The sequence below is a fragment of the Haliotis cracherodii genome, unplaced genomic scaffold, assembly GCF_022045235.1.
Source record: "Haliotis cracherodii isolate W230 unplaced genomic scaffold, xgHalCrac1.p SCAF_13, whole genome shotgun sequence".
NCBI lineage: Eukaryota > Metazoa > Mollusca > Gastropoda > Lepetellida > Haliotidae > Haliotis > Haliotis cracherodii.
Genome location: NW_027266268.1, coordinates 24,206,115 through 24,215,512, shown reverse-complemented (window position 1 = coordinate 24,215,512; position 9,398 = coordinate 24,206,115). Strand labels below are relative to the sequence as shown.

At 47.1% G+C, this 9,398-nt stretch overlaps 1 pseudogene; it reads right to left on the bottom strand.

Moving 5' to 3' along the window:
• Positions 1–2,663: 2,663 nt before the first annotated feature.
• LOC139458543 (uncharacterized) lies at positions 2,664–3,912 on the bottom strand (annotated as a pseudogene).
• Between the last annotated feature and the right edge of the window lie 5,486 nt (positions 3,913–9,398).

Genomic DNA, 9,398 nt, shown 5'->3' with positions numbered 1-9,398 from the left:
AAAACTTCAAAGAGGGTTACACACACATGTGAATTGATTGGCATGTTATCAAAGTTATTGAATAAATACTTAAATTAACAAAATACTGTTTCGCCTTCAGGTGTGATGACAGGTTACCATCTCCATCACCTCTGCCAATTATACTGCTTCATGTGCAGGAATTGACACCCTCTGATACACTCACCATATCCGTGATCAAGTAATCCGAGTAAGTGTTGATAAAAACAGTTTCATGTTAACTTGGACCAGATACATTGTAAAAGTGAGTTAACTCACTATAAATGTCAAGTTTCCACCCTGAATAAAAGCCTGAAAACATTAAGAAAACATCTCTCGACGCCCAGATGAAAGTACACAAGCTCTGCAAATCCTGCTATCGATTGACATCTGCATGGCAGTCACCATGTTGTTTATGAACCCAATATTGATTTCATTCCACAATTTTGATTGGACAATGCATAGACTCGTTAGTCCAGCCAGAATACAACTCCATAATTTCAGTCTAGTTCAGCAAAGATGGAAACTGGACTTTTTCCATTTTTTTTAAAATTCAGTATTGGAGAAAACACGCTTATGAGGTTTTGAGGGAAAGTGTTTTTCCATACTTATAAACCTAAAAAAGAAACTTAAAACAATATTTATCAACATTTTTATGTTTCGAACATACTTTCCATGAACCTTAGGAAACGCACGTAAAATATCTGTTGCTGGCGCACGGATCTTGAAAAGGACATTCTAAAAAACAGTGTGGCTTATCAACACCTCTGTAGCCTCGTGGTACGCTCACTGGGCTACAGATATGAAGGTTGCGAGTCCGATCCTCGGGAATATAAAGAAAACATTTGTCATTTGATTTTACATTTCATTACATGTTACAATCTGAACGGAAGTGAAATTAATAAAATACCCAGGACATTATATTAAATCCCTGGGATATTATAGCAAATATGACTTGAATATCCTATAAAATCCCAGGGACATAACAACGTCCCTGTTTATGAGATTTAACCCGACTGGAAAGTAAAACCTCACAAAAGGTTTTAATGCCTACAGAAAAAAGTCTCTTACTTAATAGCAATTCCTATGCATAGGTTTATAACTTAACTCCATTACCTCAGGAAGATGCCAAGAAGATGCTTGTGAATACAACTGAGTTGTCGTTCAACTAGAAGGTGTTAGCGGGTGTTTACAGTAGGAATATGAGCCATGAAACATAAAACACCCCTCAACACCTCAAAGCTGCCGAGTCATCAGGATGTACACATGGACACCATCAGGGACTTGTAAGTGGACGATCGTTACTCACAAAAAAAGATCCTGAAAACACCAGCATGTTGGACGCAGATTTCTGAAATTCTTTGTTCACTTTGGTGATAGGACAATGTATCCATCTTTCCAAACTTAAGTCCAGTTTCCACTCTTGCCAAACTAGGCTGGAATTATGGAGTTGTATTTTGGCTGGACTAACGAGACTAGGTATAGTCCAATCAAAATTGTGGAACGAAATCAACATTTGGTTCATAAACAACTCGCGGGGCAGATGACCATGGAGTACGCTGATCACTGTGTCGGATTAACAAGACTGATTATTGAGTGATTTCAGCATTTCGTTGCAAATTAGGTGTGTCGGAGTCAGAGTGCGAGACTGTCGGATAGACGGGTCTAAATAGCACTGATTAAATCGGTTCCCACCTTTGTGTCAGATAACGCCGATTGTCGGATTAACAAGTGTCGGATGGATTAACGAGACTTGATTGTAACTTGAAGCTAAAACAGTGCGAGTGACAGTTAGCGATGGTAAGCACAATGCATCACCACTCCTGCGAAAATCATACCATATTAAGTTACAGGCAGGAAAGGAAGCTGTGATGTTGAACCCGAGACGAACTGAGAAACACCATCAGAATCACCAAGAGCTTGCAAAGATCCACAATGATCAAATTCAGAGACTAGTTGATGCAGGTTTTGTGCTAATCATAAGTGACAGAACAGGCAAGGTTAACCGATGAATCATGGCTTATCCCATGTCGGATTAACGAGACTTGACTGTAACTCATAACTGCAACCGGTGGTGCCACAATCGAGCCACAAATTTCCAGCCTAGTTTGGCAAGGGTGGAAACTTGACATTTATAGTCAGTTAACTCACTTTTACAATGTGTCTGGTCCAAATTAACATGAAACTGTTTATATCGACACTTACTCGGATTACTTGATCACGGATATGGTGAGTGTATCAGAGGGTGTCAATTCCTGCAAATGAAGCAGTATAATTGGCAGAGGTGATGGAGATGGTAACCTGTCATCAAACCTGAAGACGAAACAGTATTTTGTTAATTTAAGTATTTATTCAATAACTTCGATAACATGCCGATCAATTCACATGTGTGTGTAACCCTCTTTAAAGTTTTGTTGGGTAGTTGAAGGACAAATATCAATTAAATGCAGGCACCAACATGACAGTTGTTCAAGTGCGATAAAGAGTAGAAAAGATAATATTATACATTAAAAAATCATACAGATAGAACAAATTATTAGTTTATATCTTCAGTTTAACTTACTGCATATGGAGAGGTAACACCAGGTTGACGTGGTCCCTGACGGTGGCTGAGGCAGTGGCTGGGATCTGAGGCTAGTGTTAACTGAGCCTGGTGACGACAGAGTCTAATTGCAACCAAGGCTGGTGGCAACTGAGGCAGGCGACAACTGAGGCTGCGGCAACTGAGGCTGATGGCATCTGAGGCTGGTGGCAATTGAGGCTGGTGGCAAATGAGACAGCATGGTAATGGAGACAGGTGCAAACTGAGGCTGTGGCTGGTGGCAACTGATGCTGGCACCAACTGAGGCTGGTGGCAACCGAGGGAGGTGACAACTGAAGCTGGAGACAACTGAGGCTGGTGGCAACTGAGGCGGTGGTAACTCAGGCAGGTGGCAACTGAGGCTGGCGGGAACTGATGCTGGTGGCAACTGAAGGAGGTGACAACTGAGGCCTGTGGCAACTGAAGGAGTTGGCAACTGAGGCGGTGGCAACTCAGGCCGGTGATAACTGAGGCTGGCGGGAACTAAAGGAGGTGACAACTGAAGGAGGTGACAACTGAGGGAGCTGACAACTGAAGGAGGTGACAACTCAGGGAGCTGACAACTGAAGGAGGTGACAACTGAGGGAGCTGACAACTAAAGGAGGTGACAACTGAAGGAGGTGACAACTGAAGGAGGTGACAACTCAGGGAGCTGACAACTGAAGGATGTGGCAACTGAGGCGGGAGGCAACTGAGGCCTGTGGCAACTGAAGCTGGTGGCAACGGAGGTGGTGGCATGTTGCAACCTAGAGTGGCAGCAACTGGTAGCAACTGAGGCAGGTTATTTGTGGCAACTGAGGCAGGTTACTTGTGACAACAGAGGCTTGTGGCTGGCTGCAGCTCAGGTTGGATGCAACTGAGGCTGCCGGCAACTGGGGATGGCAGCTGGTAGCAACTGAGACTGGTGGGAAGAGACTCACTCCGCCATTGAAATGACAATGTGGAGGAGACCTGGATCATTCTATTTGTTGTCAGCACCCCTTTATGGGACTCCCTCCACGGTCGAAATATCACGTGGAGGGACCCTGAGGTGATGTCAAGTCATCAACACACCTTCATGGAACTCCCTCCACCGTCGAAATTACAATGTGAAGGGACCCTGATGTGTTGATGACTTGAAGCTGACAACTGAGGGAGCTGACAACTGAGGGAGCTGAGAACTGAAGGAGGTGGCAACTGAGGCGGGTGGCAACTGAGGCCAGTGGCAACTGAAGCTGGTGGCAACGGAGACTGTGGCAACTGAGGCGGGTGGCAACTAATGCTGGTGGCAACTGAGGCGAATGGCAACTGAGGCCGGTGGCAACTGAAGCTGGTGGCAACTGAGGTGGTGGCATGTTGCAACCTAGAGTGGCGGCAACTGGTAGCAACTGAGGCAGGTTATTTGTGGCAACTAAGGCAGGTTACTTGTGACAACAGAGGCTTGTGGCTGGCTGCAGCTCAGGTTGGATGCAACTGAGGCTGCCGGCAACTGGGGATGGCAGCTGGTAGCAACTGAGACAGGTGGGAAGAGACTCACTCCGCCATTGAAATGACAATGTGGAGGAGACCTGGATCATTCAGGTTGTTGTCAGCACCCCTTCATGGAACTCCCTCCACCGTCGAAATTACAATGTGAAGGGACCCTGATGTGTTGATGACATGAAGCTGACAACTGAGGGAGCTGACAACTGAAGGAGGTGACAACTGAAGGAGCTGACAACTGAGGGAGCTGACAACTGATGCTGGTGGCAACTGAAGGAGCTGACAACTGAGGGAGCTGACAACTGAGGGAGCTGACAACTAAAAGAGGTGACAACTGAGGGAGCTGACAACTGATGCTGGTGGCAACTGAGGGAGCTGACAACTGAGGGAGCTGACAACTGAAGGAAGTGACAACTGAAGGAGGTGACAACTGAGGGAGGTGACAACTGATGCTGGTGGCAACTGAGGGAGCTAACAACTGAAGGAGGTGACAACTGAGGGAGCTGACAACTGATGCTGGTGGCAACTGAGGCGGGTGGCAACTGAGGTGGTGGCATGTTGCAACTGAGAGTGGCGGCAACTGGTAGCAACTGAGGCAGGTTATTTGTGGCAACTTAGGCAGGTTACTTGTGACAACAGAGGCTTGTGGCTGGCTGCAGCTCAGGTTGGATGCAACTGAGGCTGCCGGCAACTGGGGATGGCAGCTGGTAGCAACTGAGACAGGTGGGAAGAGACTCACTCCGCCATTGAAATGACAATGTGGAGGAGACCTGGATCATTCAGGTTGTTGTCAGCACCCCTTTATGGGACTCCCTCCATGGTCGAAATATCATGTGGAGGGACCCTGAGGTGATGTCAAGTCATCAACACACCTTCATGGAACTCCCTCCACCGTCGAAATTACAATGTGGAGGGACCCTGATGTGTTGATGACTTGAATGTAAATAACAGCGACAAAATCAATTTCATAATCATAAGAAATCTCTACTCAAAGAAGAGTCCATTCCATATTTCAGACCATATCAAAAGCATGTGTTTATGGATCACTAAATACATACAATCAATTCTACTTTTGATAAAGATTTTGTGTGATTATGAAAAGGTTTTTGTGGCTTTTATTTACATACAGACCATGTTGTAGCGAAACAAAAATCGATCGATTTATATCAACCAATTCCACTATGGCTCGGATATGTGAAATTTCTTTGTTGTCAACTGGTTGGTTGCAACAGAGGCCAGGGGCAACTGAGGAAGGTAACTTGTGGCAACTGAGACTCAGGCAGGTGGCAACTCAGGCCGGTGGCAACTCAGGCCGGTGATAACTGAGGCTGGCGGGAACTGAGGGAGCTGACAACTGAGGGAGGTGACAACTGAGGTAGGTGGCAACTGAGGGAGCTGACAACTGAGGGAGCTGACAACTGAGGGAGCTGACAACTGAAGGAGGTGACAACTGAGGCTGGTGTCAACTGAGGCTGGCGGCAACTGAGGCTGGTGGCAACTGAGACTGTGGCAACTGAGGCGGGTGGCAACTAATGCTGGTGGCAACTGAGGCGAATGGCAACTGAGGCCGGTGGCAACTGAAGCTGGTGGCAACTGAGGTGGTGGCATGTTGCAACTGAGAGTGGCGGCAACTGGTAGCAACTGAGGCAGGTTATTTGTGGCAACTTAGGCTTGTGGCTGGCTGCAGCTCAGGTTGGATGCAACTGAGGCTGCCGGCAACTGGGGATGGCAGCTGGTAGCAACTGAGACAGGTGGGAAGAGACTCACTCCGCCATTGTAATGACAATGTGGAGGAGACCTGGATCATTATATTTGTTGTCAGCACCCCTTTATGGGACTCCCTCCACGGTCGAAATATCATGTGGAGGGACCCTGAGGTGATGTCAAGTCATCAACACACCTTCATGGAACTCCCTCCACCGTCGAAATTACAATGTGAAGGGACCCTGATGTGTTGATGACTTGAAGCTGACAACTGAGGGAGCTGACAACTCAGGGAGCTGACAACTGACGGAAGTGGCAACTGAGGCGGGTGGCAACTGAGGCCAGTGGCAACTGAAGCTGGTGGCAACTGAGGTGGTGGTAACTGAGACTGTGGCAACTGAGGCGGGGGGCAACTGAGGTGGTGGCATGTTGCAACTGAGAGTGGCGGCAACTGGTAGCAACTGAGGCAGGTTATTTGTGGCAACAAAGGCAGGTTACTTGTGACAACAGAGGCTTGTGGCTGGCTGCAGCTCAGGTTGGATGCAACTGAGGCTGCCGGCAACTGGGGATGGCAGCTGGTAGCAACTGAGACAGGTGGGAAGAGACTCACTCCGCCATTGTAATGACAATGTGGAGGAGACCTGGATCATTATATTTGTTGTCAGCACCCCTTTATGGGACTCCCTTCACGGTCGAAATATCACGTGGAGGGACCCTGAGATGATGTCAAGTCATCAACACACCTTCATGGAACTCCCTCCACCGTCGAAATTACAATGTGGAGGGACCCTGATGTGTTGATGACTTGAATGTAAATAACAGCGACAAAATCAATTTCATAATCATAAGAAATCTCTACTAAAAGAAGAGTACATTCCATATTTCGGACCATATCAAAAGCATGTGTTTATGAATCACAAAATATATACAATCAATTCTGCTTTTGATAAAGATTTTGTGTGATTATGAAAAGGTTTTTGTGGCTTTTATTTACATACAGACCATGTTGTAGCGAAACAAAAATCGATAGATTTATACCAACCAATTCCACTATGGATCGGATGTGTGAAATTTCTTTGTCAACTGGTTGGTTGCAACAGAGGCTAGGGGCAACTGAGGAAGGTAACTTGTGGCAACTGAGACTCAAGCAGGTGGCAACTCAGGCCGGTGATAACTGAGGCTGGCTGGAACCGAGGGAGGTGACAACTGAGGCTGCCGGCAACTGGGGATGGCAGCTGGTAGCAACTGAGACAGGTGGGAAGAGACTCACTCCGCCATTGTAATGACAATGTGGAGGAGACCTGGATCATTATATTTGTTGTCAGCACCCCTTTATGGGACTCCCTTCACGGTCGAAATATCACGTGGAGGGACCCTGAGGTGATTTCAAGTCATCAACACACCTTCATGGAACTCCCTCCACCGTCGAAATTACAATGTGAAGGGACCCTGATGTGTTGATGACTTGAAGCTGACAACTGAGGGAGCTGAGAACTGAGGGAGCTGAGAACTGAAGGAGGTGGCAACTGAGGCGGGTGGCAACTGAAGCTGGTGGCAACGGAGACTGTGCCAACTGAGGCGGGTGGCAACTAATGCTGGTGGCAACTGAGGCGAATGGCAACTGAAGCGGGTGGCAACTGAGGTGGTGGCATGTTGCAACTGAGAGTGGCGGCAACTGGTAGCAACTGAGGCAGGTTATTTGTGGCAACTTAGGCAGGTTACTCGTGACAACAGAGGCTTGTGGCTGGCTGCAGCTCAGGTTGGATGCAACTGAGGCTGCTGGCAACTGGGGATGGCAGCTGGTAGCAACTGAGACAGGTGGGAAGAGGCTCACTCCGCCATTGTAATGACAATGTGGAGGAGACCTGGATCATTATATTTGTTGTCAGCACCCCTTTATGGGACTCCCTCCACGGTCGAAATATCACGTGGAGGGACCCTGAGGTGATGTCAAGTCATCAACACACCTTCATGGAACTCCCTCCACCGTCGAAATTACAATGTGAAGGGACCCTGATGTGTTGATGACTTGAATGTAAATTACAGCGACAAAATCAATTTCATAAACATAAGAAATCTCTACTAAAAGAAGAGTCCATTCCATATTTCGGACCATATCAAAAGCATGTGTTTATGAATCACAAAATACATACAATCAATTCTGCTTTTAATAAAGATTTTGTGTGATTATGAAATGGTTTTTGTGGCTTTCATTTACATACAACGTTGTAGCGAAACAAAAATCGATAGATTTAAATCAACCAATTCCACTATGGATCAGATGTGTAGATTTCTTTGTTGTCAACTGGTTGGTTGCAACAGAGGCTAGGGGCAACTGAGGAAGATAACTTGTGGCAACTGAGACTCAAGCAGGTTGCAACTCAGGCCGGTGATAACTGAGGCTGGCTGGAACCGAGGGAGTTGACAACTGAGGGAGGTGACAACTGAGGGAGGTGGCAACTGAGGGAGCTGACAACTGAGGGAGCTGACAACTGAAGGAAGTGACAACTGAAGGAGGTGACAACTGAGGGAGGTGACAACTGATGCTGGTGGCAACTGAGGGAGCTAACAACTGAAGGAGGTGACAACTGAGGGAGCTGACAACTGATGCTGGTGGCAACTGAGGGAGCTGACAACTGAAGGAGGTGACAACTGAGGCTGCTGGCAACTGAGGCGGTGGTAACTGAGGCGGTGGCAACTGAGGCGGGTGGCAACTGAGGCCGGTGGCAACTGAGGTGGTGGCATGTTGCAACTGAGAGTGGCGGCAACTGGTAGCAACTGAGGCAGGTTATTTGTGGCAACAAAGGCAGGTTACTTGTGACAACAGAGGCTTGTGGCTGGCTGCAGCTCAGGTTGGATGCAACTGAGGCTGCCGGCAACTGGGGATGGCAGCTGGTAGCAACTGAGACAGGTGGGAAGAGACTCACTCCGCCATTGTAATGACAATGTGGAGGAGACCTGGATCATTCAGGTTGTTGTCAGCACCCCTTTATGGGACTCCCTCCACGGTCGAAATATCACGTGGAGGGACCCTGAGGTGATGTCAAGTCATCAACACACCTTCATGGAACTCCCTCCACCGTCGAAATTACAATGTGAAGGGACCCTGATGTGTTGATGACTTGAATGTAAATAACAGCGACAAAATCAATTTCATAATCATAAGAAATCTCTACTAAAAGAAGAGTCCATTCCATATTTCGGACCATATCAAAAGCATGTGTTTATGAATCACAAAATACATACAATCAATTCTGCTTTTAATAAAGATTTTGTGTGATTATGAAATGGTTTTTGTGGCTTTCATTTACATACAACGTTGTAGCGAAACAAAAATCGATACAGATTTAAATCAACCAATTCCACTATGGATCAGATGTGTAGATTTCTTTGTTGTCAACTGGTTGGTTGCAACAGAGGCTAGGGGCAACTGAGGAAGATAACTTGTGGCAACTGAGACTCAAGCAGGTGGCAACTCAGGCCGGTGATAACTGAGGCTGGCTGGAACCGAGGGAGTTGACAACTGAGGGAGGTGACAACTGAGGGAGGTGGCAACTGAGGGAGCTGACAACTGAGGGAGCTGACAACTGAAGGAAGTGACAACTGAAGGAGGTGACAACTGAGGGAGGTGACAACTGATGCTGGTGGCAACTGA